The sequence below is a fragment of the Micromys minutus genome (genome assembly GCF_963924665.1).
Source record: "Micromys minutus genome assembly, chromosome: 11".
In the NCBI taxonomy this organism is placed as follows: Eukaryota; Metazoa; Chordata; class Mammalia; order Rodentia; family Muridae; genus Micromys; species Micromys minutus.
Window position 1 is genome coordinate 11,397,340 of NC_137980.1, and position 13,061 is coordinate 11,410,400.

Below are 13,061 nucleotides of genomic sequence, written 5' to 3' on the forward strand. Positions count from 1 at the left end.
TACATAGGATTTGAGAAGTACAAAGTCGTATCTAGCACTGTAGAATCACACAAGACAGTTATTTAGTTAAACACCCCTTGTTTTCTAGGCACATATCCTTTCCTATTCATCTCTGTACCTTACACAGTGGCTGATTTCGTTGTCACTTCCATGGTTGTGACTTGTACAGTGTGTTTCATTAGAATCTTACAGCATGTTGTCTTGAAGTTGATGATTATCAGTTAATAATGCAAATTAAGGGTTTCTCTGTAATACAGAGTCTATATCATTGTAGCTCATATTTGTAATACTAAAAAAATGCTCATTTTCTTTTGCAGTTTCACTAGGTTTTTGTGTGTGTGTGTGTGTGTGTGTGTGTGTTATTTGTCCACTGAAAAATAGCTTTCTTTCCTCGCTCTTTCGTTTGGTGATAAACAAGTAAAGCTATGCAAGTTCATGTGCAGGTATTTTACATTATTTTTTATATTTTGTGGACATACATTTTCAGCTCATTTAAGTAATTTTGAGAATGCAGTTGCTGAATTTAAGGGCAAAGTGCAGTCAATTTGGTTAAAAAATATTCAAACTTTCTTATTATGTGGCAGACTTACTAACAATGAGTCAGAAACTATGTTCCAGACTCTAATTGGCATTTGTTGATTTTAGTTTTGTATTTGAGCGATTACAAGATTTTTTTAAAAATTGTACTGAAAATCTGATGAGATTATAAACATTAAGAATTTTATAATATTGCTAAGTACCAGATTTTATGTGGAACTGTCACATTGTATTTGCTTTTAAAATGACAGAGGATTATGTGGCAAGCTCACACCAACATTCAGATATATGTTTAAATTAGAGCATACAGATTGCAAGATATATTAGGTGCTTAATTTTATTGTCAAGATGGTAGACTTCTAAAAAGCATTGGTAAGCAAGGAGTTTTCTACAAAATGCTGTATTGAGTATGCTAGAAGCACTCATGTTTTGTTTGTTGCCTAGTAACAAGTCTAATGCCTTCAAGAAGGACGATTTCTTCATTACCAGGACTCAGCTCATCTTCCCAGTGAAGCACTTTCCCTTCCTACACACAGTTTTCAGCTTCTTCTACTTCAAGAAAGAAATGAAAAGCTGGCCTTGATGCAAGCCAAATACAGGAAGTAAAATGCCCAGCTTGTGAAAGACATGGTCCCTGCTATTAGGTTAGCTTACGATGTAAAGCTTTTTAACCATTTATTCAACTGAGAAAGCTAGTTAGAAAAAAAATTAAATTATAAAACTTTCTCTTTATATATTTTGCTACCTACTGTTAATGAGCTTGATCTCAATTATTTTGTTATCAACATATGGATTACCACTTTCAGCTTCTGTTTTCTGGGCTTTTTCATTTTATTTTTATAAACTAAAAAATTCACGCTTATTAAATTGAGCCAATAATATTTAGATGATAACTATTGTAATTCAATTAATAGTGTATCTGAAAGTTACAAGCTTTTTGATAGGTTCAACATAGTAAACAAATGAATGACTGGCATATATATATATACCATAGAGTCAGCTAATACTTCAGATCTAATGCCTTAGAAATATTTTAATACTCTTTTTATGTTTTGGGAATTTTTTTAATTTTATTTTAACAAACAAAGATAAAAGAAAAAAAATTAAACATTTTTGCATCAATGTATACAAATACAATTGTGTCAGTTGTTGGCTTTTTTTTTCTTTTTTTTAAGGTTTGATACTCTGCATTAAGGTCTTACTAGTTACAATGAGCAAAAAGTACATGTAAAACAGGATGTAACCCGGAATTAGTCAACGTTTTCTTGGTGTGTAAGGATTGAGCATAATGTCTTTTTTGTTTGTTTGTTTTGTTTTGTTTTCTTTTTTTCTTGAACTTCACACAGTCTGTGAGGTGTTTCTGTGGCAGTCCGAGCCTCTGGGGTTAGCATCCCACTATCAGTGACTGCATATTATGTCTGTTCTTTTCTGAATGGGTTATTTCACTCAGAATGATATTCTCTAGATGCAGCCATATTCTTAAGAATTTGGTTAAGTCATTGTTTCTGATAGCTGAGTAGTACTCCATTGTGTAAATGTACCACAATTTTTGTATCCATTCATCTACTGAAGGACATCTGGGTTCTTTCCAGCTTCTGGCTATTATAAATAGAGCTGCTATGAACATTGTGGTGCATGTGTCTTTGTTGTATATCGGAGTGTCTCTGGGGTATATGCCCAGAAGTGGAATAGCTGGATCTTCAGGTAGTACTATGTCCAATTTTCTGAGGAATCGCCAGTGGAGCTTCAGTGGCGCAATCGGTTAGCGCGCTGTACTTATATGTTTTAGGAATTATAATATAATCATATCATTTTCCTTTTTACTTTTCACATACTTCTTGCTCTCATTCAAGTTCATACCTTCTATTTCATTAGTGTCTCTTACATATATGTATGTGGATGCCTGTTCCTAAAGACATAATGTAACCTGCTCAGTCTGTATAATGTTAATTCTAAGTACTCATGTGATCTTTAGCTGCATGAACCTTAAGCACTAGTCACTTACAGACTATCTATCTATATCTGGAAAAAGCAGTACTCTACAGGGAATATTATGAATTAAAACTGGTCATTGGCATAGCTCTTCATAACAGATGAATGGCTAGTTGCTACCTTAATCATTCTGAGCTTCTGGTTTCTCACTGAATATCTCAATTCATCAGATGCACACTGAGATGTCACTGTGCTATGCACCAGAAATAAGATGTTTCCAAACACATATATAATCTACCTTTGTCTCCTGTGCTGACAGAAGCTGTTTGTTAAGGCTACTTGAGCTGTCTCTGCACTCACTTTGAATTTTTTACAGCAAGTATGCTCTCGTGTTTGAAAATATGAAATTCAAGCTGATAATCTTATATACTCTTTCTAAATATTTTAAGTCTATTATTTATAAACAATTGGTGTATAGCAAGAAGAGACTTCAAAGGAGCTTTATGTTTTCCTATATGAACTTTTTTCTTCCTTTGTTCATTTCTAATTTTAACATAGGCATTTTTTTTCATTTCAGCTTTTACCCAGAGTACCAGAATATTTTAGTGAAAACTTCAAAATTTTAGAAAATTATGTTTTTTCTTTTTTGTTCAAAGTAGATTCTATCATATAATACAAACTAACTATAGTTTCAGTCACTCCCCTACTCTTTCTCACTAACTCCCAACTCCCCACTCCCCATAGTCTACTCCCTATCTATTTCTCAGTAGAAAAAGGGAAGCCTCTAAGAGACTACAGCCAAACAAGACAACACAACATAGAGTAGAACAAGACTAATGCCCTCATATTGAGGGAGGACAAGGCAACCCAGTAGGAAAAGACAGTCTCAAGAGAAGGTAAAAGGATAAAAGATATTACTGACCCCCTTTTAGGAGTCTCACCAAACCCACCAAGTTAACAGCCATAACATATACACAGAGGACCTGATTCAGAACAAAGCAGGCCCCATGCTTGCCATTTCATTTTTGGGACCACGTAGAACCCCGTGGGAGCCTGTGGGAGCCAGTGGGAGCCAGTGGGAGCCAGTGGGAGCCAGTGAGGGCCAGTGGGAGCCTGTGGCAGCCCATGGCAGCCCGTGAGAACCTTGCTATATTTACTCAATCAGCCTTTTTTTTTTTTTTTTTTTGTGCTCTTGTTCATTGCCTCTGAATCCTACACTTCCCTGCAAGTCTTTCCTGGAGTTTGATGATGTTCAAGAGAAACCCAATGGAGACTACCAAATTAGACTCTTGTTCTGCATAGTGTTTCATTGTGAATTTATGTACCCATCCCCTTCTGCTCCCTAAGAAAGTTTCCCTGATGTCATCTGGACAAAGCAATGATCTATGAGTATAGCTTCAAGTTAAACCGAACCATGGCTTGGCCACTTTCACAAGGTCTGTGACATTTTCCCAACACATCTCCCAGTCACAGATTACAGGCAGAGTATTTTGGCTGAGTTAATTTCCAGGTTTCTTTTCCAATAGACTGAAGACAGCCATTTCATGCCAAAAAGGCTAGAACACAGGGATGAGGTCTCCAAGGCTTCTTCATCAGCTCTAACTCTCTATGTTTGGTTGGCTCTGTGGAAGTTGTCCTCAGCAATGGGGTCCCATTCTCCATTTTCAGAAGAACAATCTTCTGTCCTAGCATCAGCCTTGGGTTTTTTTTACACATCTCCCCAAGACTTTCTTGGCCAACAACCCAATGGAATGTAACACAGTCCCACCACAAGAAGCTTTACTTGGCTACAAAAGATGGCCAGTTAAGACTTTATTTTCAATTACTAGACCTCAATAAGTTCACCCTCATAGGTACCTGTAAGGTTCCACTGCATTAGGTTTCCACACTCCACAAATGCCCATTCAATTTCAGCTCTGTCTCCATCCACATTCTCTCATCCATTGCTACCCCTAACCTAATTATTTGTACTCCAACAGCCCCAAATCCATTTGCAGAACCTTTTCCGTTGACTCTTCCAAGGGAGTTCCAGGCTTCCTCCCTATACCTCACCTCTCTAACTTCTCTGAGTCTATGGATTGTAGATTGAGTTTTATTTACTTAACTTCTCATGTCCACTTGTAAGTAAATACATTTGTCTTTCTGGGTCAGTGTTACCCCACACAGAATTTTAGTTTCCTATCTGCAAGAATAAACAAGAATAGGATACAGAGTCAAAGGTCCATTTGGGGTGTGCAATGCCATAAATTGTTCAATTTTGCTACTTTTAATTTCATCTTTGTTAAAAAATGAAGCAAGTCTTTGCATAACATAGGAAATCACACATAATGGAAAGACTTAAGCAAGAGGTACTAGTTTGCCATTCTTAAAAGTTCACATCCCTTAGTATATCCATAGCAAGCAGCCTTCTAAAGAATTTTTAGATTCTTGATTTTTTTAATTCTCTGAAGATCAACACAGGTATTATGTGACAAACATAGACAATAGACATGTGCACAGAGACACTACCTATCCATAAACAGAAGTTTATGATGTTTCAAGTGAAATGATCTGGTACACACAAAATCCAATATACTTTAAATTGTGATTTAGATAATACTGAATTATTTTTATCCATTTTCTTATTAAAAAAGAGAACACTTGACAATCAGAACAGTCATACACTCTCAACAGGAAAATGTCCTTTACTTAGACCCCAATGCTGAATCCATAAAGGTATTGCCTTCACAGTAATAGGCTTGAGCTTCCACGACCAACCCACAAATAAGTCTGTCAAAGAAATCTCAAGGGTAGTGATGCTTTAAAAGCATTTACAATTCGAATTTCTATGTTCTCTAGCCTCAAGTGATACTACCTTTGATTTACAGATTACTTTCATGCTCTCTCACTTACCCTATGATAGGATTTCATTCTTCCTCCAAGTCTTTCCTTGTCATTTTAGAAAAATTTTTATCCATACATTTGGCATTGTTTGGTTTTAAAAAAGTGTTCCTACTTGCCAAGGGTTCTATATGTGTTTAACAAGAAATGTTTTTTCCTGGTTTTCTCAGGGAGTCATCCTAAGACATACTACTAAGTTGCTGGCTACGCTCTTCTGTGCACCCAACCAATTGAAACATTGTATGGCCCAACAAAACAATATAGCAATTCTAGCCATGGAAAGATCCCACTCTTTGTTATATTAGAAAGTCATGTTGCTATGTCAAATCACTTTTAAAAATATCCAGATGTTCACCCTTCCTGCAATGCAGACTTCAAATAACAATTTCAAGCTACCTACTAGTAAGTCAGATAACACAACTGTATTTCTCACTATCACCTGAACTAGCATTCTCAGAAATAAAATTTTGAAAAGTCATAATTTAATTTTTGCTTTTTATAAAACAACATTATTGGTGCACACAAAACCAGCTCCACAAACATCCAAAGCCCACTCATCCATTCTCCTCACATTGTACCAAGCATTGTTATATACATGAAAATACAGGAACAAGTAAAAGTAATCAAGTCTCGCTGGTCCCATCACTTCTAATAGTGAATGGGATAATAAAATTTGCAATACATACATTACTACATAGTGAAATGATTGTACCCAGGCATTTATATTAGGGAAATAAAGTGGATCTAGACAAAGATCTCATGAAACCTCATAGAGGATTAATTTGCAATAGCCTCTTACCAGAATCTATGCAGATGCCCTTCAGCAAATTAATCCTTAAACAAACTGTGAAATGCACATACACACATTGCCTTTTTGAGAGGAGAAGTATTCACAAATAGAAATGAATACTCTCCAGATATTAGCAGGGCAGGACATAGTTATAAAGGGCAACATAATCCATATATATTTAATATACAGACTATGATGATAGATTGGCAATTCTATAAAGTGACCAAATTGTATTGAAAAATTATACATATGAATCCAAAATTATTCAACTGATATTGGTAGATTATGGTGCTGTTAATATCTTCCACTGTTACAACCCTATTTTTGAATATGAAAATGATGCAGGCAAACAGACAATGTGTACTAAGGCAAAGTATCACCTTGTTTTCTGTAGTATATATGACTTCACAATGATCAAAACTTTCAAGTTTACAAGATAATGTGATAGTATATAATATCAAGTACCAATGTATATTATTAACAAGAATGGAAACAAAGAGGTGGAGAAAAGTTACTGTTGTTTACACTCTGGTAAACAAATTTTCTGAACCTATTGACATTTGAATAGAGCTGTGAATAAATCCAGAACTCTAATCAGGATGATCAAGGAGTAGAAAATGCAGGGATTCTGAATGGAATGCATAGTTACAGAAAGATTCAAAAACAAACCACACATAATAAAAGGCTAGAAAATTAAAGGTCTTAAGATTCATAGTCAGAATTTGAAATTTTCAGTGTTGCTATAGAGACACACAGTGGAAGAGTAGAGTGTAAGAGAATATGCCAGCTAATCATTGTTTTGATCCTGGTTGCTGGTGTAAAAAAGATACTAACAGCACAAGAGTAGAACCCTTCAGACATAGCTTCAAGATGCTGTAGAATGGGCAGAGAGATAATGAAGACTTGCATAATGTACAATGTTCTGGAAAATGATTTAACATGAATTAAACTGATTTCATGAATACTTTCTTTTTTTACAAATAAACTTTAATATCACATAAATTGTTCCTAGTTATTTAACTTCTTGTAATTTGTTGGACAATATAATATGTTCTTCTCATTTCCAGTATGTATTATTACAGGCTTTGTTTTTACTCTCTACAGCATGACAGATATAGTTTAGAAATTTTAAAAGACTATATAACAAAATTCATATTTAGGTAGCCATTTCTATACACAAAAATAAAAAGTATCAGAAAAATTGCCATGCACATTAAAACAGTGGTTTAATATGTATGATGATTTTTATAACACTGAGTTTTGTAACTATATCTCTTTTACATTTATTTATTTGGGAAAGAGGACACATGTACACTATGGTGCATATATAGAGGTCAGAAGATAACCTGAGTGGACTTTTCTCTCCTTCAAACACGTGTGTTCTGGGAATCAAACACAAGTCGTCAAGCATGAAGACAAATACCTCTATCCATTGAGCCATTTCACTGGTCCAAATTATGTAAATTTGAAATCCACATAGTTCATTTTATAGATGAGAAGCTATGAGCGAGGGATGACTGCTGGGGGTAGGAGAGTGTGATATTCTTCAGGAATGTGTCCATGGAAAGGCTATCTCTGCATCAGTAGATGATTCTACATCTTTATGACGAATGATCCAGTAGATTTACAATAGAGGATCCAAAAGCATGTGAGTTGGAAAGGAAATGAGTATGGTGAATAAGGGAAGAATTATAAGGAAGGACATGGGGACCTGATGAAAACATATGCATACATATAATTCTAAAGCAATAAAATATTATACAAAGGGAACAAGATTAGCCACACTGTTCTGACTTTATCATGCATGGTGCCTACTCCTGTACTCCTGTGCATCACACCCTGCTCCTTCCTAGCTAGAAGTGAGTGTTGGCTTACAGGAGCCTCTAAAGAATCTTTCATCAGAAGTGTTAAACTAAACTTGCTAGTTTGTTTTTAATGTAAGTACACAAGTGTCTTGAATGCTACTGTAAAGAAAAAATTCTGGAGTATAAATAAATAATTGAAATAAAATAAATAAATGTGATGATGATTTTCAGCTAAGAAAAAAACCCTAAAAATCAATTGACTAGATACATTATCATTTTGCCTTTCAAGCTAGCTGAATTAAAACTGTGCGGTGCCGTCCACTTCAAAGAAAATGTTTTAGAGAAAGTATGTAAATCAAAAGTAATATAATTACAAGCTAAAATACAATAATCATTTTGAGGAAAGGAGCATAATTTACATTGTAATGGGGAATCTGGACATCATGATTGTATTGAGCGAATATTTACCAGTGTTGCCTTTCAGAATGTAACTTGATGGATTTGGACTCTCATTTTTCTCTATTGATTAAGCAATCATATTATAGCCTATATATTCATAGGAATTTAAGGCAATATATATTTTGAAGATGAATTGCTTTTTTCTTTTCAGGGAATTTAAATAATTCTATATAGTTCAAGTTAGAACTATTCTAAGGGAAAAATCATGCTATATCATCAGAAAAAGACCATTTTATGTGGGAAATAAAGAGATTTCTTGACTTTTTGTAGTAGGATGAATCCAGTTTATGAAAAAAATGAGCACAGGCACATTAACTGAAATGAGAACTCATATTTACCAGGTATTATTTATGTGTCTTAGGAAGTTCTACAGATTTAAATTCATGATTTGATAAGCCCTGGATTCTTCCCAGTGAGGGTTACTTTTCTCATTTCTATGGCTGGTCATATAGATAATTAAAAGGAGATTTAAAGTAGAAAGTCAAAATGTTGGCTTATGTTATTAGAGAAGAGAAGTCTGCTGCAGCAGGAAAGACCTGGCTGAGTAGGCAGCAACTCTATCATGGGAGCTACAATTATGAAGCTTGGAGAGATGAATGCTGATGCTCAATTTGCTTTCTTGCTTTCCTATTGCTAGTCACTTGATGGTTCCATTCCATACCAGGCACACTGAAACTTAGTCTCTGGGAACATCTTTGGAAACATTGTTGGAGATTCAGTTGCATATATCTGAAGCAAATTAAGATATTTAGGCTCATCTGGCATTGTTCTTTAAGCAGAACTCACTCAGTTGAGCAATAACTACTAGATCCCAGGTAATAACACCAGGCAGTTTAAAATATTTGAAAGTGCTCTTTCATAATCACTTGTTATTTATTCATCATCATTTCTGTCATGGGATTTTCAAAGTATTCTTTTATTTAAGCATGATAGAAGAAGGGAGCACTAAAATAATTACCCATTATATATGACCTAGTAATCGAATTGCCACAGAACTACTAAACTTGATTTAAAAGGTATGGTCTAACTGTGGTCAACTCCCTTTCAGTAGTATATGTGAGAGATAGAGAGTGGAGAAAGGAGACTCACTCACATTCTAAATAATTATGAGATTAATACAACCTGTAAATGCTACTTTTCTTGTTTCCTTCTCTGAGCATTTATCTGGGGCTGGTGTCTCTCTATTTTCTGTGATTTGTTAAAAACCACCCAGATTCTATGTATCCTCCCCTCCTGTCTCTACCAGAGCACCATTTCTGGTCTTCCATGATCCTATAAGTTTTGCTGTATGTATGCTTCCTGCTGTCTATCTCCAGTACAGGCACTCTAAATAACTGTCTTATTAGCTATTACAATAAGACATTTTTGTGTTTAAAACAATCTTCACGTTTTGTTTTGCATGTACTTTACGCTTATTGTAACTATTAGGTTTTCAATACATACTGTCAAGCCCTTGAAAAAAATCAAGTACTGACTAAAAAAATATATTCACATGGTTTTATGTAAAAATTATTTCAATGTCTGAAAAAACAGTACTGACAAAAATGTATAATTTTAAGCAAAAAATGTTTATCTGTACATTTATCTTTGTTTTGTAAAATAAAGTTGTTTAAAAAAAACAAAAAACAAAAACAAAACAAGGAACTTAAGTTAAAAAAAAAAAAAACAATCTTCAGTTATCTAGTATGTTTGAGGTTGAATCCAAACTCCTTGCTGAGACCCTAAGGACTGGTCCTGCTGATCTTCTGGTTCATCTATTCCCACTATGAAGGTTTGAATAAGTTGAACATCATAGACTTGGTTAGGAGAGTTGGCCTTATTGGAGGAGGAGTGGTCTTGTTAGAGGGAGTTTGTCACTGTGCAGGCAAGCTTTGAGGCCTCAAATGCTCAAGCTATGTCCACTATGAAACAAATTTACTTCCCCCTTGCTTCTTGTGAATCAACACATAGAACTCTCAGTTCGTTCTCCAGCATCATGTCTTCCTGCACGCTGCCATAATTCTTGCTATGATGATGATAAACTGAACCTCTGAACCTGTAAGCTAGTGCCAATTAAATGTTTCTCTTTATAAGAGTTACCTTGGTTGTGGTGACTCCTCATATCATTAAAAACACCACAGAGATACCCATTCCTCTCCAGTGGTATAACTGGGTCTTCAGGTAACACTATATACAATTTTCTGGGGAACTGCCGGGATGATTTCCAGAGTGGTTGTACCAGTTTACAACCCTACCAGTAGTGGAGAAATGTTCCTCTTTTTCCGCATCCTCGCCAACATCTGCTCTCATCTGAATTTTAGATCTTAGCCATTCTGGTTGGTGTGAGGTGGAATCTCAGGGTTGTTTTGATTTGCATTTCTCTGATGGCTAATGATGTTGAGCACTTCCTTAGATGCTTCTCAGTCATTCAATATTCCTCAGTTGAGAACTTTTTGTTTAGCTCTATACCCCATTTTTTAATAGAGTTGTTTAATTCTCTGGTGTTAACTTCTTGAGTACTTTCTATACTTTGGATTTTAGGAGTCTATCTGATCTGGGGATGGTAAAGATCTTTTCCCAATCTGTTGGCTGCTGTTTTGTTTTCTCAACACTGTCCTTAGCCTTACAGAAACTTTGCATTCTCATCAAGTCCTATTTGTCAATCTTTGACCTTAGAGCAGGAGCCATTGGTGTTCTGTTCAGGAAATTTTCTCCTGTGCCTATGTGTTCTAAGGTTTTTCCTACTTTTTCTTTTAATAGTTTCAGTGTACTGGGTTTAATGTGAAGATCTTTGATCTACTTGCACTTGAGCTTTGTCCGAGGATATAAGAAAAGGTCTATTTTCATTCTTTTGCATGCTGAGTGCCAGTTGGAACAACACCATTGGTTTAAAAGGCTGTCCTTTTCCATTGAATGTTTACAGCTCCTTAGTCAAAAATTAAGTGACCATATATGTGAGGGCTCATTTCTGGAACTTCCATTGATCCGTGTGCCTATCTCTGTACCAGTACCATGCTTTTTTTTTTTTTTTTTTTTAACACAATTGCCTTGTAATTTAGCTTCAGGTCAGAGATGGTGATTCCCGCAGATGTTTTCTTGTTGTTGAGGATGGATTTTGCTGTTCTAGGTCATTTTTATTCCAGATGAGATTGCACATTAATCTTTAGAACTCTATAAAAAATTGGGTTGGAATTTTTATGGGGTTTGCATTGAATCTGTAGATTGCGTTTGGTAAGATGGCCATTTTTACAATGTTGATCCTTCCAGTCCATGAGCATGGGAGATCTTTACATTTTCTGAGCTCTTCCTGGATTTCCTTCTGTAAATATTTGAAGATCTTGTCATATAGGTCCTAACCTTGCTTAGTTAGAGTCAAACCAAGGTATTTTATATTGTTTGTGATTATTGTGAAGCTTATCTTTTCCCTAATTTCTTTTTCTGCATGTTTGTCCTTTGAATAGAGGAAGGCTAATGATTTGTTTGAGTTAATTTTATATCCAGCCACTTGCTGAACTTGTTTATCAGCTGTAGAAGTTCTCTGGTGGAATTTTTGGGGTTACTTACACACACTATCATGTCATCTGCAAACAGTGATGTTTTCACTTCTTCCTTTCTATTTTGTATCCCTTTGATTTCCTATTGCTGTGTAATTGCTTCAGCCAGGACTTCCAGTACTATGTTGATATGTAGGTGGAGAGTGGGCAGCCTTGTCTAGTCCCTGATTTTAGTGAGCTTACTTCAAGTTTCTCACCATTAAGTTTGATGTTGGCTGTTGGTTTCTTGTATATTGCTTTTACTATGTTTAGGTATGGGCCTTGGATTCCTGTTCTTTCCAGGACTTTTAACATGAAGGGGTGTTGAATTTTGTCAAATGCTTTTTTAGCATCTAGTGAGATGACCATGTGTTTTTTTTTTCTTTGAGGTTGTTTATATGTTGGATTACGTTGATTAATTTTTATGTATTAAACCATCCCTGCATCCCAGGGATGAAGCCTACTTGATCATGTTGAATGATTGTTTTGATATGTTCTTGGATTCAGAATTTTGTTGAGTATGTTTGTAATAATGTATGTAAATGAGTTTGGTCTGAAGTTCTCTTTCCTTGTAGGGTCATTTTGTGGTTTAGGAAAGAGGGTTATTGTGGTCTCAGAAATGAGTTAGGTAGTGTCCCATCTGACTCTATTTTATGGAATACTTTGGGGAGTATTGGTATTAGGTCATCAATAAATGTCTGCACTGAACCTATCTGGACCTGACCTTTTTTGGTTAGGAGGCTTTTAATGACTGCTTCTATTTCGTTAGGTTTTATGGGACTATTTAGATGGTTTACCTGGTCCTGGTTTAACTTTAGTATCTGGTATCTTTCTAGAAATTCATCCATTTCCTCCAGATTTTCCAGCTTTGTTGAATATAGCTTTTTGTAGTAGGATCTGATGATTTCTTGAATTTCTGCAGTTTCAGTTGTAATGTCCCCACATTCTTTCTGATATTGATAAATTGGATACTCTCTATTGGCCCTCTAGTTAGTCTGGCTAACCGTTTATCAATCTTGTTAATTTTCTCAAAGAACCAGCTCTTGGTTTTGTTAATTCTTTGAATGGTTCTTTTTGTTTCAATTTGGTCAATTTCTGCTCTAAGTTTGAGTATTTCTTGCAGTCTACTCCATTTGGATGTATCTG

At 35.3% G+C, this 13,061-nt stretch overlaps 1 protein-coding gene across 2 annotated transcripts in view; it reads left to right on the forward strand.

Moving 5' to 3' along the window:
- Window positions 1-13,061, forward strand: part of EDIL3 (EGF like repeats and discoidin domains 3) — a gene marked incomplete at both ends in the record, with an annotated part of 432,246 nt that overhangs the window by 194,869 nt on the left and 224,316 nt on the right. The gene's annotated exons all lie outside the window — the stretch shown is intronic.